This window comes from Falco rusticolus, chromosome 5 (genome assembly GCF_015220075.1).
Source record: "Falco rusticolus isolate bFalRus1 chromosome 5, bFalRus1.pri, whole genome shotgun sequence".
Classification (NCBI taxonomy): domain Eukaryota; kingdom Metazoa; phylum Chordata; class Aves; order Falconiformes; family Falconidae; genus Falco; species Falco rusticolus.
This window is the reverse complement of record NC_051191.1, coordinates 24,585,802-24,610,046: the sequence shown is the minus strand read 5'-3', so window position 1 is coordinate 24,610,046 and position 24,245 is coordinate 24,585,802. Positions and strand designations below refer to the sequence as shown.

Here is a 24,245-nt window from a genome sequence, read left to right as displayed (position 1 = left end):
ATACTGTTCAGCAATAACTGACAAACATCTTTTACATTTCATTGAATACGAGATTGTAGTAGATATTTGGATACTCTGTTTTTAGAAAGGCAAAAAAAAATCTGGATATTCTTTAGCCTTCAAGTGATTACTTTATCACTCAAAAGATGCTGCATGTTGTGTTTAACTTTCATTTATAAACTTTATTACAAACTAGTTTGGAATAATTCCAAATAAAAACCCTGTGAGAATATTATCAAATTAGAAAACTGTTTTTCTGAGGTTAGGAATTTTCCCTAGTTATTGGTTTTAAAAGATGACAATCCATGATATGAGTTACTCTTATTTTTTTGTTGTAAGTCACGTACTCAGTCATTCAGGTCTAAATCGTTAATCTTCACAATTAGTAAAAAGAATAAACTACCACAGTTAAAATGTTTACAGGGTCTCCTGCTTTGTAAGCAGAAAGTTATTTTTGGCTCTGGTTTTCTTTTTGAGTGCAGAGATATATTTACAGGAACAGAGTAGAAAATACTAACAAAACTGTTAATGCTATTCTTTTTGAAATGTTGGCATAAAGCACACTTTGCAAGTGACCATGTGAATATATTCCCATTTCTCCCAGTCCTATTTATTTCAGTCCTATGCTGTAGGCTTACAGAAATGCTAACAGCCTGGCCTGATCAATAACCTCTGTGGATTTCTGGACAGCGGCATCAATTATTGTGCTGTTCCCCAGTGAAAAACAGCTGCTGATATGATGATTTATTAAGCAGCATGCTGCCCTGGAAGAAGACAAAAGGCCTTATTCTTCTCTCATTTTCCCATACATGAAACCAGAAGAATTTTGTTCACTTCAAAAGAGCTACTCCTGTTTTACTGAGGAACAAGGCAGATCTGAGTCAGGTTTGAGTCCCATACGCTGACAGGTTAAAGGAAAGCATATCCATTACACAGTTAGTGCACAGAACAGAGCAGGTCTGACCACTCATGAGGTCCTCGCTGGGATAAGCTGTTTATTAAAGGAAGAGAGACGTCAAAAAGTGAGCAGATGAGAATATCAATATTTCTTCATTAATCATCTAGAAGGTCAGTCCTTAACAACAGGCACAGTTGTCATACTTAAAATCTACCGCGAACGACTAAACTGGAATTCTCTTCAGGAAACGGTAACTCAATCAGGAGCAATGAGTGTCTATGAGGCAGGTGTTTCCTTATGCTTCTGTTTTGAAATTGTGACAAATGATTTATTCAAATCAAAATGACAAAATCGAAACTGACGGGAGAGGAAGAAATTTTAATTTAAGAGTTAAAAACTGTCTAGGTTTTTTATTCAGACTAATAGCAAAGCTGGGAAAAGTAGCTCCCTAGGTCTGGTCCAGCACTTTTTTCACTAAGTGACGATACACTTAACACAGCTCCAAAAAGGGAGGATAAATTACAGTCTTATCTGAAAAGCAGCCACAGAAAGGCAAATAAGATTATAATTTCAGTTTCCACATTTTGACGGGCTCAAACCAAACTGATCTGTGTTAATGAAGAGTATATTTCCCTGGGAAAGGAGGGATGAAATGCTTTGAAGTTTTGCACCAGGAAATTTCCCTGCTTTGGTTTCTTAAGTAACATTCAACAATAAAAGCAAAAGTAATGTGATTTCTAAATAAAATCAATTTCTAAAATTAAATAATGATTGTAAATTTGTGTCTATTTTTTCCTTGTATATAATTAGTTACTAATAGCAGTGCCAAAGCTGGAAAAAATCAATAGAGGCTGTGAATTATGGGTTAGAAGTATTTCAGGGGTTTGGGTACAATTTTTGCCTTTGAATAATGTATACTCACAGGATGAGATACACAAACTGATAAAAATTTGGTTGCTTGAAGTGCGTATGCAGTATGCAAGTTTTTACTTGTTGTAAGTTCTCAATTTAGAGTCCTAGTTTTGCATGATGATTTAGTTTCCTTTACTCATACCTAACATTGTTCTCTCTTAAAAAAAAAAAAAAATTAAAACTTTCAATTCTATGTCAAATTTTCCATTGTAACCTACATCTCCCTGGAAAAGTTTTTTTCTAGGTACTTTAATAGTAAAGAAGATGACCAACTACAGACTTTATACAACATCAGTTCAATAACCACGTGTGATCATGACAGAGATTGTATGATCTCTGGCCTTTAAAAATACTTCTGTACTTTAACGTAAAGGAACCCTCTTTATATCTTTTTGCAAAGTTAGTGTAGATTTGGTTTCTGCAAGACTTCATTCATTCTTTTAGAAAAAATGCACTGCTGTCTAATAAAATCAAGCTGTTATAAATAACGACACTAATCATGACAGAGACACAAGTAAAGAATGCAAAATAATAGGAGCAAATAATTAGTTGTGAACTAAAAAAACCTTGAAGAGTACTTTTATTGAATATTTACAGAGGAAAAAAATACCCAGCAAATAACACTGCTATACAAAATGATTCAGAATCAAAAGTTAAAACCAAACAGTGGCAAGAGGGTTTACGAAGACCAAAGTCTTCAGCCAAGACAACTTTCTCAAGATGACAGAAAAGCAGGTGGGCACTCTAAAGCTTGTTGATGGAAAACTGAATTTTATGACAAAATACCTAGGGACTAAGAAATTGGTCAGCCCATATGTAGTGAGAACTGTCTTTATTAAGATCTAGGCTAAGCAGGCTTGAAAGGAAATGGGTCAGATAAACTGATTTTCCAGAGACTTTATCTACTGTGGATAAAATTCTGCATGTAGATGTTTTATCCAATATATATCTTACTGTTTTAAAATAGAATTTATGCAGTCTCTGTGGTTTGGATTTAGGACTCACATACTCTGGAATATTGAAACAAAATAACGTTCAATTTTCCTAAACTGTATTATTTTACATTAATAAGGAAGAGAAGTAGGCAGAAACAGTCATCTGGGCAGGCTAAATTGCATTTTTATGAGTATAGTTGGTATTGATAATAAAACGACAAAGAAGCATACACATGAATGTTGCAGTCTCATATCTGATTAGAGAAAGAAAGAAGAAGGTATCTATTGTATGCCATGGAAGTGTGCACAACTCTCATCTCTGATTTGAAGCATACGTCTAAACTCTGGGCTCACACGTTCCAGACACATATGCTGACCCATGACTCATTGGCCCTCCTCTATTTCTGTTTTCAAAAGTAGATGAATAAACATCCCTTGGTTAATCAAGGATAATCTATTAAATATGGAGAGTAGTTATGATTATTTATTACTGTTATTAAACTGAAGTTTAAAGGCCCTTATGAAAAGCAGGCCTTCAATATGCTAGCCAGTACACAAACACGTCATGGGATCCTGCTCTAAGGGGCTTCTAATTTACATGAGGGGAAAAGAAATATGGTTGAAGAGTAAACGTCCGTTTAAGAGGACAAAGCCTGGTAGTTCTTCACTTCTTGTAATAATCTGTTGATGGGTCTTAGTAATTGAAAAGCAGATTTGACGTAGATGGTGCAAATTCAAAGAAAATGTAGATGTAAACTTCAAGCCAGCTATTTGGTGTGACTTGCAGTTCAATTTATTAATGCTAGACATACGAGCACACAGGTGGAAGTAGAAACTAAAAGGCCAATGAGCACTCTGAACTTTCCCAGCATATCGCAATTACAAAACCACATGTTTGAGCCTGTAGCTGGGTGCAAAACCACAAAAAAAGCAGAAAGCAAAATAAATCAGCACACTGAAATGATTTTTTAATTGGTGGTCTGTAATTTCACTTGGATTCCAATGAAAAGCAGGTCAAGAGAGTGTTTCAGGTTTGGTTTGAACACAGAAAACCTTTGCTGACTACTGAAATTAGCAGCAAGTAAAACTGAGTAAAACCTGTTAAACATGAAATTTTTAATGACAATATTCCACTGAAATATTGCAGCAAATCGTAATTATCATGTCTCCTTGTAGATTCAGGTCATTACTGGAGAATTCCATATGTCAGTTAGTGAAAGAAAAGGTTGTGATAACAATGTAAAAATGACAAATATTCAAAGAATGAGGATGATGCAATAAACCCCAACAGTTTTATGCCAGCAGTAGAAACAGTGGAAGAAACTCACGTTGTATCTTAGGTACCAAAAAATTAAATGCTGAAGTGTGGGTGTGCTAGACATCCTAGGTCCCTTCCACAGCCCGTGGAGATAATACCTCCAAAGGACTGCTCATCTAAGCCCTAGATAAATGCCTAGAGGCCAAAGGAATCAAGTTCTGCCTGTTGCATGTCTTCTTTGACTTTAATGGGACTGTAGGAGGTTTACCTCAGATTTACACAAATGTATGCTGTAGAAAGCACCAGATAACACAGTGTTAGGGTTTTATAGCCTGTTTCTGTATTATCTTTACCTGCATATTGGGACTGCTTGCTAAATGTATGTGAAAGATGGTGCTTCTCCTTCCTCTTCTTTAAGAAATGAAGGTTGAGTTGTCCTTCCAATCTACTGAGGGAAAGGTCTGCAAGTCCATTAAGACTGAGTGCTGATAAGCTCTATGGTGAACCATGAAACATAAATATCATCTCTACCTGCTATTACACACCAGCACAAAGGCCCACAGTCACATATGAAGTCAGAAATAACATTGCAAATGAACCTGAACTTGTCTTGACCATTCACGCAAGACCAAACTAATCTGGTTAAACCACAAAAGATGCATTTGGATGACGGTACCAAAACTGTTCTCTGATATATATAGGCTTCCTCTCACCAGCAATAAATCACAAAGAAATCACATACACAAACCAGACAAGAATAAACAGTTTAGCAGCAAGAATCTACACCCTCTAGGCAAGGAACACAAGTTTCTGTCTCACTGACCTTTTGCAATTTGCCTTTCTCCAGCAGAAATTATATTAAATTTATATAAACTATTCTGAAAATCTAAATTGTAACCCTGTTATAAGCACGAAGTACTCCTTTTTACTGTCATCCATGTTATTTCTTATTTGGTAACACTACTGAAGGTGCATATATTCAATATTAAAAACCTCAGGCTTTTTTCATCCATGTTTTTTATTGTCATATTTGCACTGATTTAACTAGAATTATCTCTGACTTGTGTCTCAGTTTAAATGAGATCACAGTGAGTCTCACTGTTCTACAAAAATGCAATGTTAAACACACAAGTCACTGCACTAAAAACAACTAATGACAAGTTCTGTGTGGAAGAGGAAATTACGGTCTTCATGATTAAAGATTTATACAGGCAGTAAGAACACAGTCTCAGCTATAACATAAAAGCCAAATGCGGTTCAGGATCTTACATAGCATTTGGAATCTAACCTAAGAATGAACTTTTATCTCCACCCCCAAAACTTTTATTTTTTCCATCAGCCACTTTCTGGGAAGGTTAGGAGATGTCTCCTTTTTAATCCATGAGTGATCAGATTTCCTTCCGAGGGTGTAAATGCTTTATTTCACTAAGGATATGTGCTATTTATAACATGGAAAGGACCAATGCCACACAGATATTTTCTGACACATTTCCCTCCTCCAGTTTCTCTCCAGTAAGAAGTAAACCTCTGCCTTTTATTAAGCACTCAAAAAAGGAAATAAAAGCCTAGGCTGGTAGATCAAAGGAAATGCAGGGAGTAGCCACCCAGAAACAGAGCCTCCACAGTATAGATAGAAAATTGAGTATATAGCAATGGCAGGGAGGGAGGGAAAAAATGGGGTCCAACAGGGGTGTCTTCTCTTGTGCTGTGTGCCCAGGATCATGCAGGGCGTCCTGTGGTAGCTGAAGTCCCAGCATCACACACTGAGCCCTCCATTACAAGCTGGCAAAGCTGGTGAAGTAGCAGTCACAAGCTAGCTGGAGGTTCAACTCAGCAGAGCAGCTGCAGGTGTTCACAAAAAGACCTTTGAATACCAGCTTGCTTTATGCATGATATATTCCTCTCCCTGATCTTGTAGCCAAACTTGTCCCAGCCATCCCATACTACTGGCTGCTTAAAAAAAAAAAAAAAAAAAAAAAAAAAAAAGGAAAGAAAAGAAAGAAGCAAAGAGAGAAAGAAACAAAAACAGAAACAAAACCAAAACCACAACCACCACCACCTTGTGTTTGCTATGACTACTGCCTTCCCATGTACTACTGGTTTCCTTCCTCTTAGCTCTTGGACTGTGTGATCTTTGAGAGAAGGACTGTCTCTTATATGTCTAAAAAATGTCACTGTGTACGTCTTAATCATCATGAACAATGGCCTTTCACAGCAAAAGCAGCTGTTTTCCAAAATCTGAATCTCAATGCATAAGGAATAAAAAGCATGAGGAGTGACAATGGCAGCGGATGAAGGTATGAAGTTCGCAGAGAGCACACAGAGAATAAGTGACATTGCTTGACTGGTCTTGCACAGTTTGTATGACTTGAGGCCCTGGGTTTTGAAGCACACAGTGCAGGGAAGAAGATGAATAGACAATTGATATTGCATGCTGAGGACAAGAATTTAAGAGTAATTTTTCTGCATTGTATCTATTCAGTAGTAACAGGCTCATTCCCAAAGTGCACAAGGGTAGGGCTGAGGTTCTGTCGCTCCCAACCATACCTATATGTACTTGAAGTCACATTTTTCTCCTCCACCCAACACAACTGTGTCTAAGATCAATCTACATTTCCATGACTTTTCATCCAGAAAGCCAGAGGTTATAGTATTTCTTGTGCAACTTTAAAAACTTACTCTGTGTCCTGTCCCAACTTCTGAGCAATGTGTTAAGCGCTGGCACTATCACTAGGAAGAGATCAGGAGGTGTGATCTCATTTATACAAAGCTTAACAGCAACAGATGTGACTCCGGACACTTTTCTCTAGCAGTAAATTTTGCCACAGCTGACAAGTATAGCAGTTTAGAGAAGGATGGAACTGCTGGTTTAAACAGTTAAATGCTGTTTAACCGCTTAGATTTTAAGTGTGTATGGTACTTTCTTGCAGATATAAGTACAAAAGGGCATATACTTGCCTGATGTTTTCAAAAAAAATAAATGTTTTATAAGATATCCGTTGCCAAAGCGTGCAGCGGTCTCATGTATCACTATGGAAAGGTAAGAAACACAGACTGTTTCTAGAGCAATAAAAGTTTATTTTATGTTCCATTCTCTTTAACAATGGCTGCTATTACTTCAAATCTCTGTTGGCAATAAAAAGAGGCACAAAATAATCTCCTTCAAATGTGCAAGTCCAGCACACAGCTTTTTACATCAAACGTGCTTGCTTAAAATATTGCGACTACCTTCCAATGACGGCAAAAAGTTGCAGGCAGACTGGATATAGATCAGAGCAGAGAGTAAGGAAATAATAGACTTGTAAAAATCAGTATCTGCACATAGAAACTGCATTCGACAAAAAGGAGCCTGGGGGAAAAAATGTCCCTATGAAACATTTTTGTGTTAAGCAGCACCTTTGAGAATCAAATTTATAGCAGGATCTGCTACAACAACAGCAGAATATTAGAAAGAGGGAGGACTTTTTTTTGTAATACAGAGTCCACAAAATAACAGGTTCAAGCTGACCACAAGCAAATTTTGTTTCAGAAAAGAGTAGGAACCTTGCAAACATGGTTTTATGCTTTGTTGAGTGCATTCATTTTGCAGGAAAAAGCAACAGACATTTCAATAAATTGTAAGAAATTTCTGTCAGCAGAATTAATTCTACTCAGATTGCTATCTCATTCTTTTCTTTCTGAATTTCATTAAAAAGCAAAGAGTAGCAAGTCAAATTAGACATATTTTTTTTTAAAAAAAAAGTGTGTCACAAGGGGGAAACTAATATGGGAAAACTTTGATCCTGTGTGTTTTTATGCCCCAAATGCAGTCCCACCTGATAGAAAAGGGCAAGGAATGTAGGCTCATTCCTTCGAGTTAAATATTTTCAAAAACAATCCGGAATTACACGCAGCTAATTTTATTCTATGCTGATGTCTTAACTAAGTACATTTCTATGTTTCTGCCTATTTATTTGCTATTTATTCTATTTATATACATATTTTTAGGAAATTCAGTGTAACATTTTGTCTGTACAAAATATATGACCACATGCTAAAAAATTAAGTATGCAAGGCAAGTCTATACCCATAATAAACCCTGGGTTTTTTTGATAGCTGCCTTGGAAAATTATGGTCCCTGCTTCATTTCCATTTTTATCATTTTATTAGGTCACCTGAGCTCCCTACTACAACTGTTCTTAAACTGAACCATTGCTAACATATTAATGTCTCTTTTATTGATGTTATTTCAAAGTTATACCTCCTTGGTTTGTCTGCTTTGGTCAGGATTATATTAAGACTCAAGGCTGATTCTCTCAGTCAAGGAATTGAGTATATATCTAAATTGCCATTAAGTCTTGAAGACTTAAACATACTTACTATAGTTGAAGTTTACAAGCTGGTTCTCAGTTTACCAAGGTGTAAATTAAATTGAGTTCTGCCTAACCAATGGATAGGTTAATAATGGATAAGCAGAGAATATTTGCCCCATATGTTCTTTCCACTAGATTCATGAAAACACTTCTGCCTAAGTATGTTTTCTAAAGGCAAAGTGGTCTTCTGTACTTACCTGCCTCTGTCTTCTGTACTTACCTGCCTCTGAGTTCCAGCTGTTTATAACCTGACTCATATTTCTTCGCAACAGAACTTTACCTTTATTTCAGAAAATATTTTACCTGTAGCAGGCAAACTTTCTAGTAGAGTGTACCACACCTTCAGAAGAACATATTACATCCTATCTACATGCCTGTCTTCTCTTTAAATAAATTATTCACCGCGTTTGAATGACATCACTGACATGTAAGTGATGAAAACTAGAGTTGGGTTTATTCACCCTCACAGGAGCCAGCAGGCTGGCATGTGGTGTTACAGAGCTTTGCCCCACTCTCCAAAGTATGTCAAGGCTAGACAGCATCATTGTGTTCTCTTGAATTTTTTCTGCAGATAAGGCATAGGCTGCTTCTTTGTCACACTTAACCTTACCCTCCAGTCTTGCCTCTACTGTTCAAGGATCTTTTCTAGCGGACACTTGGTGTATATGGCCTTTATTAGGCTCCATGCATCTTTATGTACACAAATCATGTGGGAAGAGCTTTGTGCACACTTTCATTTCATAATGCATGAAAGTGGTATAAATTAATTAGTTTCAAACACTTATACATATTCAGCTGAAAAAAATCACCCTTGTATTTCCATATTCTTTGACTCAGTGAAATATTTATATTTGTGCTTGTCTTCTGAAAAGACTTAGGAACACAGGACTGGAATCAGGACTGGCCATTACATGTATTGTGCTAATGCAATCGAAAACCATAAAAAAATCTTTTCATGGATGTATTATAATTATATGCCATTCAGTTAGCTAACAGTGTATAGTTAACCATACCAGATGTTATCAATAAGCATAAGCCAGTGGGCCACAGACAGGCCTTAGATTTATGATAACTATCACACTCAACTGACAAGGATAAACTGTACTAATTCACAAAATAAGACTGAGTTACTTTTTATTTGAAATGAATGCAGAAGAATTTCAGTGACTACCCAGTTATGGATGTGGACCATTGTCTTTTCAATAGAGAATTCAAATTCTGTGGAAAAACTAAAATCTTAATTAATGTTTTCCTTAAATTAGAAGTAAAAGTCTCATTATCAAAGCAGTGTTAAGAGAAGTTTAATTCATATAAATACTAAAAAGCATGCCAGAAGTTCAGTGATGGAAGGTAGAATACAATAAAAGTACTTTTGTCCGGTGAAGAGAAGACAACAGATCCCTGAGTTCTGGTCAATCAGTTCACTGAATTTGAACTTCTGGATGTATTTCTGGCATGCTAATAGCTACAGCATATATGAAGGTAAATATGTATATATATATATATATGAATGCGTAGAATGTCAGAATACAACTAAACAAGCCAACTTAGTTTCATCTGTTGGGAAAATGTGATGATTTCTTCATGAATGCGTTCATTGTTTTTATTTGATCACAAATCAGTACAGGTTAGCTTTCCCATTATGACCAATGCTAGTTGCTATTCTTATTCTTCTTCAAGAAGGAAACAAAACCAAAACATTTTTGTTCTTGTTGTGTGTCATGTTTAAAATGAATTCATTAGCAGCTGTCAGCCCCCAAGGAAGAGTGTCAACACCAATGAAGACAACATCTAAAGGTTTCATCTTACCTTCATTTATCTCTTGTCCCCAGAAGGTATGAATCCATAAAAAAAGAAACTCCAAAGTAATGACTGCTTTTGTCTTTTGTTAAATGTGTTTAGAAAGTAGCTGTTCGGGCATGAATGTTGGCTCCAAATGTCAATGACACCTGTTTTGTTACACAAAAAAACCAATGAGAGAAAGAGTTACAAGGCTGAACTTTACTGTAGGTCTCTGTGCTACTGTTCCCATGAAATATTACTTCCCAACAGAAATGCTGATCTGATTTATTATGTCTGCAATAAAACGCACATTCCTTTGTTATAGAACATTGTGGAAAAAATGTTCTTTTTTTAAGTTTCAGCACAAAATAAGGCTAACCAGATATCTTATGGGAGATGATTGTTTATGCAAGATGGTTGAAATTGTGAACAGTTACTATGGCTATAGATTCCTTTCCACTGCAATGTTCAGTCATTAGCATATGCACGTGATAAAACTGGAACTGCTGAAAGGCCAGTACTAAGGCCCAGCTTATATTCCTGGATTGACCTAGCAAGTTAGGTATTAAGCCTTTGAACACAGAAATGGATTAAACTCGGACGTCTGGTCCATGGATCATCAGGCAGATGCCTAAGTGTTCCAAACATTAAATGGAGACAATTACATGCTTTTAGAAGACAGTTAATGCTTTTAGAATCCATTACAGTCTTTCCTCTTATGGAAAATACCAGCCTTACAGAAAATATGTAAGCATATGTAGATAGGCAACTTAGAGGAGGATTTTTGGAAATCACTTTGTGACAGTTACTTATTTAAATGTTAGTTGAACAGCAGTTCTACTACGATGAAATTTAGACACTCTGAAGCATCTCAGTAAGACTAGAATTTAGTATCAGATGATTGCTTGCTATCTTATAGTATGTCTATTGATTTTAAAATAACACTTAACCCCAGAAGCACTCATTTCCTGGACTGAGACAAGAATTTCCAATTCATTCAGAGTTATTGATGCTGTTCTTACAGAGATTTACATTATTAAATTACTATTTCCATTTAATAGACAGAACAGTTTTCACTAACTTCAGTGGAAAATTTAATACACTGCTTGCATAACAATTCAGCACTTAATGGAGGATTCTGTCCTTGTAGACAAAGTCAAGGGCTATATGTTTTGGTAAAACCTATTTTGCATTCAACATCCATTTTAGCTGAAAATTCCAGGTTTGTTGTTACATTTGCCTGCTGTATTACATACTGTATTTGTATTATATATGTTTGCATAGCATTCCTGCTAAACGCAGTTTGACAAAACATGCTGATTTTTTGGTCAGATGGGACTCAGTGTTCCCTCTGCTGGAGCTGCCTTTTTTGGCAACACCCACTGCAGAGCACCGGGAGCGCAGCCTCCTCCTCGCGTCCTCTGTCAGTGACGGTTCAGGAGAAGAACGAACACCTGAGTTCGTGCACTGAGGCTACAGAGCTTTTCAGACACACAGTTCTTACCCACAGAAAATAGGTAAAACTTAGTGAAATGAGGCATTTAAAGCATCTTCTTGAAAGTCACTTGAGAAATGAGATTAGCTGAAAAATATGGTAGACATCAGAAGATGATTCATTGAAAGATTCTTATAAAAGACCAACTTTTTAGAAAAAATATTTTTACCACTTCAGTTTTCAATATATTGCAGTATAAAACTTTTTTACAGGTTCTAATTTAATGATTGACATTTAGCTTTTAATGATTGACATTTAGCTAAAATGAAAGCTACAGAAGTCAAGATACAATTGCAGTCAAGTACCACATTTTAGACTAAAAATAGTAATCATACTGTTTATTTGTTGTTTCTCTAATAATAGAGCTTTGCTTTTGTTTCACTAGGAGTAATTTTAGAAAGTAATTTTAAAATGCTACTGTTCTTTACTTCCAAAACCAAGTAATTATGGTTATGATTATATTTCCATTGAAAGCATTTACAGCACTCATAGCTTCAAAGGATTGATTTTCTACATATTCTACTAATGTAATATGCATTGTCTTTGTTTTCCATGTTTGAAACTGAATACGATGGTAACAAAATAAAAACAAGGCTGGAAGAATCACTCAGGCTTTATGAAAATGAAGGGCATTCAAGAAAGAAAAGTTCTGCACCAAATTTATTTTATACGAGCTAAGATATGCTATATATTCATGTTTATTTTCAGAAGTATTCATGAAGTTTTGAGGAGAAGCATTTGTCACTTATAACCTAATCGCCTCACTACATTGCTAACATCACTTGAACTGTCATGGAAGAAACTATTTCTCAGTACAAACACAAATAAAAGAATAAGGCATCCAACATGCAGACAAATTCAAGAAAGAAAAGGAACCGTTTACATACACGGTTGTTATTTAGCTGATCACTATGAAAAAAAAAAGTTTGCATAGGGTTACTGGCCAAGACATTTTCTGACATTATAATTTCTACTTCTGCTTAAAACAATGGCAATCCCTGTAACTGATTAGGAAGAAATATAGACAAGTGCACCTTGTTATGTAAAAAAGCTCTTCATTTGTCTGCTATAATCCTACTTATGCATCTGTAGGTAATTACAAAAATGGCACCTAACTTTGAATCCCCTGAGAAGCACTGGTTCTCCTAGGTGCCAAACAAAAATAAAGGATGTCAAACATATGTTGGCACAAATACACCCTTTCTTCTCTGTGGATCCAAACTATCCACTTTGCTAGTGGCATCTGGAACACGGAAAAAATGCATTTTGAAGCCAAAGTTATAACCTTATGGCTCCAGTTTCTTCAGCAATATGTAACTCTATCTACCCCCACGCCTTTTTTTTTCTTTTAAAATCTACTGATTGCATACTTAAATTCAAATATGTCCAAAACCATCTTATCCTGCATTTTCATCAGGTTTATTTAGATGTTATCTAAATATATCTAAATATATTTGATACTTTCCAAGACAGTTTAATCTTGACAGGAGAGACAGAGGAAAATGGGAGTGCTTTTTTACCTTTATATTGATCCTTATGTATATTTTACCCCTTTATTTAATTCTGAAGATCTAAATCTGTCTGTCTTTTATGTTCATTTAAAGAGATCTCTGTCACCAGAATGGCATAATTTTCAAGTGGGTTTGGAAACCATCCATTCTGTTTTGCTGACAATGTTGTATGCCAAGTGTACCAGAAAAGACAGGCCCACAATTACTGAACAGATTAATCTTAATCTGTCTATAGATCTTTTTATTATAATCGAGTACTCTCTAGAGGAAAAGAAAGATTAAATCAATCTTCTTTCTAGATAGGAGCTAAAACTTGCACAAAAGATTTCACGTTTGCAATTACCATGCCAGAAGCTCACTGTTCGTACCCTCACCCAATTCTTTGAGGAGGATTATGTCTACCTTTGAAGTACCATTTATAAGGGCGGAGTCCAAAACAGGTTACCCTTAACGCTGCTCCAGCTTGAAGGATTTCTGTCTTTTTTATTACATTCCCTAAGAAAATATCCTGATATAACAGGCTTTCTTTTGGCATCATTAGCTCTTAACAGGTGGCCAGCATTCACCACATGTTTTTAAAACATAACCTCTTTGCAGAGGTTGAGGATCACAAGAACAGTGCTACAGAAGGCTACATTTAAAATGATGCTTATAAGTGAAACGTTACTCCAGGGAACATTTAGGGAAAGCCAGCAGTCCTGGGCAGCGGTCATTAAGATGCTGCTCTGGAAACTGAAGATAAAACACACAATCACACAGCTGATTATAATGCACACACAGAAAAAGATTATCTCACAGAAGCAGTACTAGCCACAGAGTTTCAGCAAAGCGCTGTGATTTTACCTCTGTATTGCAACATTTAAAGATTTAATCTTATTTTTCTTGCTATCTTGCAGCACAGTCGTTTAAAAAATATTTAGGGGTTCTTTTGCATTTTGTTGTTTGTTTTTTTTTAAATAAATCTTACTAGGCAAGGTAGGCACCACCTTCCCTCTTGGTTCAGTATCTATAAAAGATGACCTACTTAGACGTCAGCTATTTATTTGCGTGGACTTTGTTTTATTGTTGCTTTTAATGTTTTCTGTTTTCTACTACATACAACATGTAGTTACTACTGCTCACATGCTAATATTAGCACCAGTGCCTACGGCCTAAATAGCAATTGTTATTAGATGACATAATGGCTTCTATTTAAACTGACATCTCAACAATGCGTTACATCTCTATTACACTGCAGTCCAAACTATTCTATAAAGCATGCCTTCTTTGTATAGATCACCTGCCGACGTGAACAGAGAAGCTGCCTGCTTGCTTGGGTATGACTGATAGCTACACACCACTGAAGAACAACATGGTAATTGTTTTACAGAGTTGCTTAATGACATATACAGAAATCTTAGTAAACTTCATTAAACTCACACAAGTTACGTATGTCTCCAGGGAGGAGAGGTGGGAAGAATTAATTCCAACCCTCTTTCCCTGAGGAAAGCATAAAGAATTTTAGCTTTCTTGGTAACAACAGGGACATGCACAGTTTGAAGAGTTTCCCAGGTATTATATGCAATCAGAAATAAGCCAGGAAGACAAGCTTATTGAACAACACCTTTTATTGCAATTTACAGTGAAAAATCTAGATAGGATGATGAAGCTAATGTCTATCTTGTAGAAGACAAAGTATAAGACTCTTGTACAATTGAGCATGCTTTCCCAATACATCTGAACAAATTGTTGTCTTTTAGTTACCAATGAATAAAATCCATTCATTTTTCTGACTTTCAGCTGCTGTGAAATATGCGTGAGCATTTCAGTGGGTGAGCACACCCTCACATGGGTGTTTCAGAGACTTCCTGTGACAGTGTCCTGGCATTACGGCATTGGGAATTGTGGAACGGAATGCCTTTGAACTTCCTTCTCTCTCGTTTGACCTGAACACCTGCATCCTGGATGGTATCTCTCCAAGTTCGTCATGACAGTTCAATAGGAAATGGTGTTCATAACAGATTCACTGAAGTCCTGCACACCAAAAGGAAATAAGGGCAGGTCTCACATGAGCAATAGCTTTTTATCCTGTGGTCTTCAAAAAAAGAATAATGTAACACTGTGAGTAAAAGGACTTACATAATTGGTGTGACTTTAACAAAGAGCAGCATACCATCTGTTAGCTTCTTTTTCTTTTTTTTTTTTTTTTTTTTGCAAATGCTGGCAATTTGCTTGAAGAATACAGCTATGTGTAACTATATATTGAATTTTTATATACATTATATGTAACTATATATTTCTGGAATTAAGACATATATAAATTTCAAACAATAATCCTTTATGCTTCATGCAGGACCTGCCATTAACTGCAGAATTCTTTATCATCTACTAGGCCTCATTCCAGTTTCTTGCTTATCTGAATTTGGAAAGTGCACATAAGATCTCTAAGACTGATAAAATAAAATTGCACAGGTAGTTAAACTATCCCATTGAACCAGGAAGTGATCGTGGAGAGGTCAAGGAGAAAATACAGGACAGATGGATAATAGCACTGACTTTTGCCCAAGGGGGCAAATATAAATTTGGATGTATGTGCTGAGTGAACCGGAGAGACAGAACATTTGTCTACCCTGACAGTCTGAAGTTTGCTAGTAAAGTAACGACGTCTAGTCAGGGAAACTTCAAGGTAAATGACATAGTAAATGACACCTGCCAAGATCTTCAATCATTCTCCAGAGGTTCTAAGCTCCACAGCAGTGGTTTGATAGTGTATTTGCTTTCAGGGACTGGATTTCACTGATCATGAACTGCCCTTAAATGTTATAACTGTCTAGTGCTTTTTGAAGACTGTACGACACTTTTGATTCATGAAACAATAATTCATTGTTCAAATGTTAAAAAATTATTAAATCTTTAAAACAAGATAAAAACGTTTTCAGGATGCTGTCTTAGAAAGGATGTTAGACACAGCACAAGTATTAATGTCATGATAAATGAAACAAGAAATAAAATGTCCCTACTATTTCTAAGAATAGGTGACTTGCACTCAATCTGTTCAATTATACCATTATCAAAAGTACAAACATTGGCAAAACACCCCAAGACCAGTGTCCTTTTGAACTTGTTTAAAATTTCAGTATTTTAAACAAAGTATGTGTATTTTGCTTAAAGAAAATAAAAAAGTAAAGAACAGTTGTATTTCATTTATTCTGCCCACTATCTTCCATTATATAGAAACAGAAACGATAGAAATGCCTTAAGCTTCTCAGGTATACAGTTCTGTTTTAGTTTAATCTTTAGTCCAACCTTAGCTTACCGAGAAGTCTTTGCAGACCTTTCTGTGATAATTATAACCCTTCAGAAGCATTACCATATGTCCTGGGCTCTCCAAGCACTGGAAAATAGAAGAGAAATTATATGTAAAGGTACAGTTAGATGATATGGCTGAATTAATAATTTGTCTTCTTGATGCCAAATGAGCAAGATTCTATTTTCCCCATCTTTCCCATGTTTCCATGCCTAAATTATTCATATTTCTAAAATCTTAACAATGTGTATGCACTGCACACACAAAATTGAAATTTGCCTTAGAAATTTCTATTTTAGTGTTATGGTTGTTCCTTGTATTTAATGGATTGGTGATAAATTGAGACAAAACCACTTTTTCAAAGATCCAGCAAAAGCACTGCATAGCTTGAGCCCCATGCACATTCTCAGAAGGGATTATAGAGTGGGTGTTCATAATAAACTCACTAGTAACCCTTAATGAGGAAGGGGTAACAATGAACTAGCAAGTTTGCACCAAAATTTAGTCTAAAGGAAGTTTAGGTGTGAACGTACAGTAAGCTAGTTACTGTGTGGTCACTCCTGCTCTACAGGGTGTATATGTATCCCTCACATGTTACTCAGACTTCACCCTGAAGCCAAGGCTCCTATGCTGACAGGTACTGGGATGTGCCCTAACTGAAAGCCAGATGGGATAAACATTTAAACATTCAGATCAAGGAAGACAAATGTCTCTAAGTAGGACCAGGAGGATTTTCCTGAACTGCTTCCCCAAATACTGCTTTCCTCAATACCCTGCCAAAAGTGTCTCCCTGTGAAAGCCATTGAAAGCAATTTGTTTGTCAGCTGGTTTGTTTTCTTAATTGTTTTAATCACTATTCTATTGAAATCACTTAAATTTAGAATTATTTTAGAAAAACTGGTTAGTCATTGGGAGAGAAATAGGTTTTTTTAATACTTTCTTCTTCTCTTTTCTGTACAGAACTTAAATTCAGCTGCCCTCAGGTATCATCATCCCCAGCTGATGACATTCTAAATACCCGGTTCTGAAAGTGAGAAACTCCAACTGAGAAAAAAACTGCTTCCTAATCTTTTCTCAGTCAACTTAAAAGTTTACTTTTGACTTGTTAAACACCAACGTTTATAAGAATAGAATTACAAGATAGTTATTAAAGATATTTTTAAGAATCTATTTTTATATTCAAAACAGATTAAGACATATGGTTCACACAATAAACATACTGAAATACACTAATTTTAAACACACATCAAGACACACATACACACAAGCCTGATCAAAAGGGGCAAATTAATCAGAGAAGGTATCAACTATGAACCTGTATATGGATGAAAACAGCTCCTCACTTTATGATGTGTCAAAGTTGCTTATTCTCAGCTTATTTACTAACAAATGCATGCACAAAATTAACCATGTTTACAAGTACTTGCAGAATGGAAAGCATTGGATGTTATGGCCAAAATCACCTTAAAGCTCTTCCCTGTTTACATCTTTCTATTTTACTCTTGAGGAAATGAAAACTATGTCCCTCTGTCAGTCCCCCTCAGTGAGATGGGGGAGAGAATCAGAAAAAAGGTAAAACTTATGGGCTCACATAAAGACAGTTTAATAGGACAGAAAAGGAAGGGAAAATAATAATAGTGATAAAAGAATATACAAAACAAGTGATGCACAAGGTAATTGCTCACCACCCACTGACTGATGCCCAGCCAGTCACTGAGCTGCAGGCCATAGCCCCCTGGCCAGCTCCCCCCAGTTTTATTGGTTAGCATGATGTCATATTGTATGGAATATCCCTTTGGCCAGTTTGGGTCAGCTGTCCTGTCTGTCCCCTCCCAGTGTCTTGTGCACCCCCAGCCTCCTCGCTAGCAGGGCAGTATGAGAAACCTGACAGTATAAGCACTGTTTGGCAACAACTGAAACATCAGTGTGCTATCAACATTATTCTCATCTCAAATCCAAAACACACTATGAAGAAAATTAACTCTATCTCAGCTAAAACCAGGACACCTTAAAGTCTCTGTGACAAATATAAAGTCTCAGCCATTCAGCCTATGTGCTTATGGTGTTTTACCTGTGACACTTTTTTGCAACCTCCCAGTCCCTATGATGTTTTGTGGGTAAACAAATCAGCAACCATAGAACCATGGAGTCACAGAATGGTTTGGGTTGGAAAGGACCTCAAAGACCATCTAGTTCCAACTCCTCCACCATGGGCAGAGACACCTTCCACAAACCCAGGTTGCTCCCAGCCCCATCCGACCTGGCCTTGGGCACTGCCAGGGTTTGGGGCACCCACAGCTGCTCTGGGCAACCTGGGCCAGTGTCTCATCACACTCATTGTGAAGGCTTTCTTCTTTCTATGTAATATAAATCTACTCAATATTTGGTCAGGACATTTATATCTTTCTTTCACACCATGGTTATGTTATACGTATGCTTATCCCATCACTGTTAGTTTTGTGACTACCTTGCAGATATTACTTTTTTATCTATTGTTTCTTTCAGAGTGTGATTTCCAAGTACTTCTCAGAGATGCACGACTGTACAAGCTCTCTACAAACTTTTCCAGTTCTCTATCCAGTTGTCTGAGTTCTTATACACTTTCTGCATATATCAATATATTTCATCAAGAACGAGTATTTTTCATCACAAGAATTGAAAAAATTACCCAAACCCTCTCAAAAAATAGTCTTGAATAATACAGAGCTGGAGATTTTGCATAATTGAAATAACCAGACTTTGTAAATATTCTCTACAGAAAACACACATTTTGTAGTAAATTCAAATGTAGATAGTACAGAAAACACGCATTTTGTGGTAAATTCAAATGTAGATAGTCATTGCCAACCATTATTAAAAAGTCTTCTCTGCTTAACAGAATCCATCTACAGTCTCTGGCACACTCTTACTATACTACAGCAATTAAAATAGTAATGGAAAACTAATGAAACTTGCAAAAATAAAAGTGTCATAACACAGAAGCTGAAGTGAAAGGCTACTCGCAAAGAGCATAAAGCTAACAGAAGTTATATTTCAATTACAAGTAGAAAATAAATTCCAAAGGAATTATCAATGTGATTTGCATCTAATTACAGCAGTAGAGGTCATTTTGCCATTTGAAAAGCTGCACCAAACTGGCAAGATAAAAGGTAACATACATCTCTACTACAGGAGTTAAAACAAGTAAAATGCTTTTTAAGAAGTAAAAGTTTTCAAGGAGTATAATTTATGTCTTCTATTTTAGAACTTCCAAACAAGACAGGTGTTTCCTGAAAAAGAACACAAGCTACAGGCCCTAGAGGTAGAAAAACAAACATAAAAATATAAAGGGTTCAAAGTTTCATTGTTTGTAAACACTGAGAAATTACTACTAAGGTTTGCAGGTTTTTTGGACATTTTATAGCCAGACGTGGACTGTCAAGTGTTATTTGTACATTAAATGTTTTAAGTGTTAAGAATTTGCAAAAAAACCATCTGGAATCAATAACTGTACCTCTTGGACTAAAAATAATGGGGATTTTTTATGTAATCAACAGTTAATGTATTGTTAAGCTTTGAAATTGCTACTTGTTTTTACACTTTTTTTTATTATTATTATCTTTGGAGGAAAACCCACCTGATGTGAACACCACACTTGAATATTTTATATCTTGCTCTCTGTAAGTCTACATCAGTCTACCCACGTTTCCATCCACACACTTTCAGGCACCAAATTTTGCCTTGGGACATTACATCACAGAGACATGGAACTGCGGTGTGAATTGGGGTTGAAGAACCTCTGTAAGTCATTGAGTGTAAGCCCCCCAAAGCAGGCCTACTATCTCAGTAAGATCAAGTGACTCCCACCCTTATCCAGTTGAATTTTGGATTTCTCTAAAGAAGCACACAGCCTCTCTGCTGATTGAATCCAACTGGACTTGTGATGTTATTTGAACTCAGCAAGTAGATCCCTCCCTGTTAGCCTTATCTTTCCCTGGCAGCTCCCTCATTCTCTTCTATACTAGGTGCTACATATCCCTATAACCATTCACCATCTAATGACCTTCCACTGATTCCACCAGGAAAGGTGACATTTACTGCAGTAGCATGTGGAGGCACCTCACAATCCAGCAAAACCCAAGCACAGGTATGCAGAGGGGTAAGAATGAGACACAGTTCTTTTAGTGTAGTCCATCAGCATGGTTGCTAGGAGTACTGGAAGGCAGCATCACTACTTATACAGCCCTATTTTTATATATTTACGTGTATGCACACATGCACATACATATTTATTTGCATATACCTGTGTTTATATTTATCAATATAGATGTAATAAATGAGGACTTCACTTTCATTCTAAATTGAACAAATAGTCTTTCTATGGAAAGGTATAGGAACACTATGGTGGTTAAGGACAGTTCAGGGGAAGTCACCCTTTCACTGATAGAAATTTCCCCATGTCTTGGGTGATGCTCCTAAGCATGAATTTTACTAGAGTCTCAAGACACTGCCGTGCCTCTGCAGAACAGGACTTTTTTTTTTCTTCATTAAAACTACGAGCCTCTTTAAAGCCACTGGTCCACATGCCTTCGTTGTTAGCCTCAGCTAGCCATCTGTGTCCTCTCCAGGCATACTGTACCTTAACCCAATGACAGCTATAAAGTTATAGTTACTCTTAACTTGACATTTAACTAACAATAACCATAGATATATTCATTCTAAGACAGTGACATGATGTATCGGGCTAGTATGGCTAGGTTTTGGCAGCAGTGGGTCTACAGGGGTGGCTTCAGTGAGAAGCCAGAAGCCTCCCCCATGCCTGATGGAGCTCATGCCAGCCGGCTCCCAGCCTGACCCATCACTGGCCAAGGGTGGGCCCATTGGCCACAGTGTGAGTACCCCTGGGATATCATATTAGGGGGGTGGTGGTGGTGGAATAAAAATCTGCAACAGCAGGAGAAAGGAGTGAGATTATGTGAGAGCAACAGTCCTACAGACCCCAGGCCACGGCAGGAGGCAGGAGGAGCTCCAGGCACTGGAGCAGAGGCTCCCTGACAGTCTGTGCAAAGCCCTCAGCCAGGCAGGCTGTGCCCCCAGCCTGGGGAGCCCATGGGGAAGCAGACCCCCACCTGCAGCCCATGGGGGACCACGTGCTGGGGCAGGGGCTGCCCAAAGGAACATGGGCACCTCGTGCTGGAGCAGTCCCCAGCAGGGCCTGTGGCCCCGTGGGCTGGGGCAGGGCTCCTGGCAGGGCCGGGGACCGTCTGGGCCTGGTGGGGGCTGCATCCCATGGGAGGGACCCTGGCGTGAAAGGCTGCAGCCCCTGGGAAGGACCCATGCTGGAGAAGTTCATGGAGGACTGTCTACCATGGGAGGGCCCCAGGTTGGGGCAGGGCAGGGTGTGAGGAGTCCTGTCCCTGTGGGGGAAGGAGCGGCAGGGACAGCGTGTGATGGACTAACCGCAGCCCTGTCCCCTGCACTGCTGACGGGGAGCAGGGAGAGAAATCAGGAGTGAAGCTGAGCCTGGGAAGAAGGGACGGGTGAGGGGAAGGTGTTTTAAGATGCTGGAAGAGCAAAATTTAAAAAGTAGGTTCTGCACAACACAGAAGAGAGTATGTATTCTTACTTTTTCTTACTGCATGTCAAATAGAGGGAATCCCCTATGATACACATAAAATACATTGTTATGATAAGCATCTGACTTTAATTACTCTAAACTTTAATTGAGTATAACAACTGATAGATGTGAACGTCAAAGTAGCTAAGACAGAAGATTTAGACGGCTTGTATCTTAAATAAAGGAACAATACAAAGAAGTAGAAGAATAAAAAATAGAGATGAAAAGAAGTAACAAAACATGCCACACTAAAATTAATAGCAAAACATAGAAAAAAAGTAAAGAATGCCAGTGCATGATAATTTTTGTTTCAGCGGTTTACCTCTTGATGTTCTTTGTCTCTCAATAGACTGTTTCTCTGTAAATATTCATTATAGTACATTTAATGAGTAACTATTTCCCCACTTTAAATGTAAAAGGCTAATGTGTTTTCTTGAATTTGTTGTTCCTTGAAGGTTTTTTTTTCACATGCGCATACAATTAATGAAATATTCATACTGTAGCTGCCACATCCATGAGAAGAACAGAATTCTACCATATGTTTAAAATACATTATAATACAAAAGGTCATGAAAAGTTGTCAGTTTTGTAATACTGTCACTTTTTTAAATGTGTGCAGTACATTTCACCAGACATATAACATATGTGGTATATGGAAAACTTACATTGTTTCCTTATGGGTATCTCTGCGCTCAACAATCTTCAAAAAGATGACTCAAATGACTTAAATGTAATAGATTAGGATCATTTTACAGACTGGCTGGTAGCGTTAGGAACTGGAGCAGACAGAAATGGACTGCTCCATAAAGTGGCTGAAATTACAGCTGCTATAACTTATAATGGGACCCCAGGAATCTCAGTGAACCATTTCTCCCATAAAGGCCAAATGATGCAAGTCATTTCATATCAAGTCTTTTTAGACAAGCACAAGGAGAAATAAGATAAGCACTGATGTGGTATGGAAGCTCAGTGCTCACCATATTTCAAAGAAAGCGCCACCCCCAACAATAAAGACATGTTGGAGCACAGAAAGCTTAAATATTTTCACTGCTGTGCTAGAGGAAAGACTTACACCTCCATGAGAACCAAGGTTCAAATATGAGTCTGCAGCACTCTGTTGCCCGACTTCAGTCCTCCATAGGCAAGTACTTGTTCACAAAGGGCACCAGACCAGAGTCATTAAAACCCTTGTCCACCATCATTTTATGGTCTCCATGGAGCACCACTGCCCTCTTCTGGGACTTACCCATTATAGAGCTGTGCAACATTAAGGGTGTGGGCTCCATACATTGACTTCATTCCATATCCACCTCAAGAGACCTGGTGTCTTACTCCTCTTGGATTCCAGGATAAGTAACTGTCTGCTCAGAATAAGCTGTTTCTTGCGTCTATAGTTCTATTTTCCCTAAATTGCCTCATTATCACCTGCTTAATTCTGTAATTGATTCCAAATACTTCAAATTATTACTCTTGTTGTGTCTCTGAATGTTTAATTACCTTGTTGCAGAGTTTATTGCCCTCCCGGAGAATCATTTATTCACTAATAAATTTACTAGTGGCTTATTAATTTTCCTTCACATACTCTGTTTTACCTTCCAATGCCAAGTCCCTGTCCATCTTCTGTACTTAACAACTGCCTTTATACATCCCCACATGTCTATTTTTATTTATTTTTATCAGTGTAACTTTGGCCTTTGCTTACTCCAGTGAAAATATTTTACTAGCCCTCAAACATACTTTTAACTGGCTGAGAATAATTTATTAAGACCTCCATAGCATTCTTTAAGCAACTCATTAGTTGTTGACTCATTATTGACTTTGACAACCTCCCTACTCTCATTATAAAGTCTTGAGAGGTTATGTTCTTGTCAAATTCTCTCATTGTCTCCTTTTAGGTGCTTCTATCTCTTTTCCAGGACCTAATTATCAGATGATTTTGGCAAGCCAGATTTTAGAAAAGATTTTGGCTACAGAAAATTTTGTTATACAATTTCTTTGATGGGCTGACAAAGTTTGGCCCAATTTTTCATTTCCTTGGCAATTGCAAATCGTAAAGCAAAATCAATTTGTTTTTTGTCTCACTTGGGTTTCAAAAACTTCAAAAAAGCATCTCAGCAAATTTTGTAAAGGATAGAATGATAAAATACTATGAAATGGAAGATTCTCACATAGCTAGATAATTAATTAAAATATGAAGCAGAGTGAATGATCAGGTTTTAT

At 37.1% G+C, this 24,245-nt stretch overlaps 1 long non-coding RNA gene across 1 annotated transcript in view; it reads right to left on the bottom strand.

The window, feature by feature from the left end:
* Positions 1 to 24,245, bottom strand: part of LOC119148809 — a 121,126-nt gene that overhangs the window by 39,904 nt on the left and 56,977 nt on the right. Inside the window, exon 2 of the long non-coding RNA XR_005104491.1 lies at positions 10,165 to 10,304. This is a non-coding gene — a long non-coding RNA (uncharacterized LOC119148809). The remainder of the gene's footprint in view (positions 1 to 10,164; positions 10,305 to 24,245) is intronic.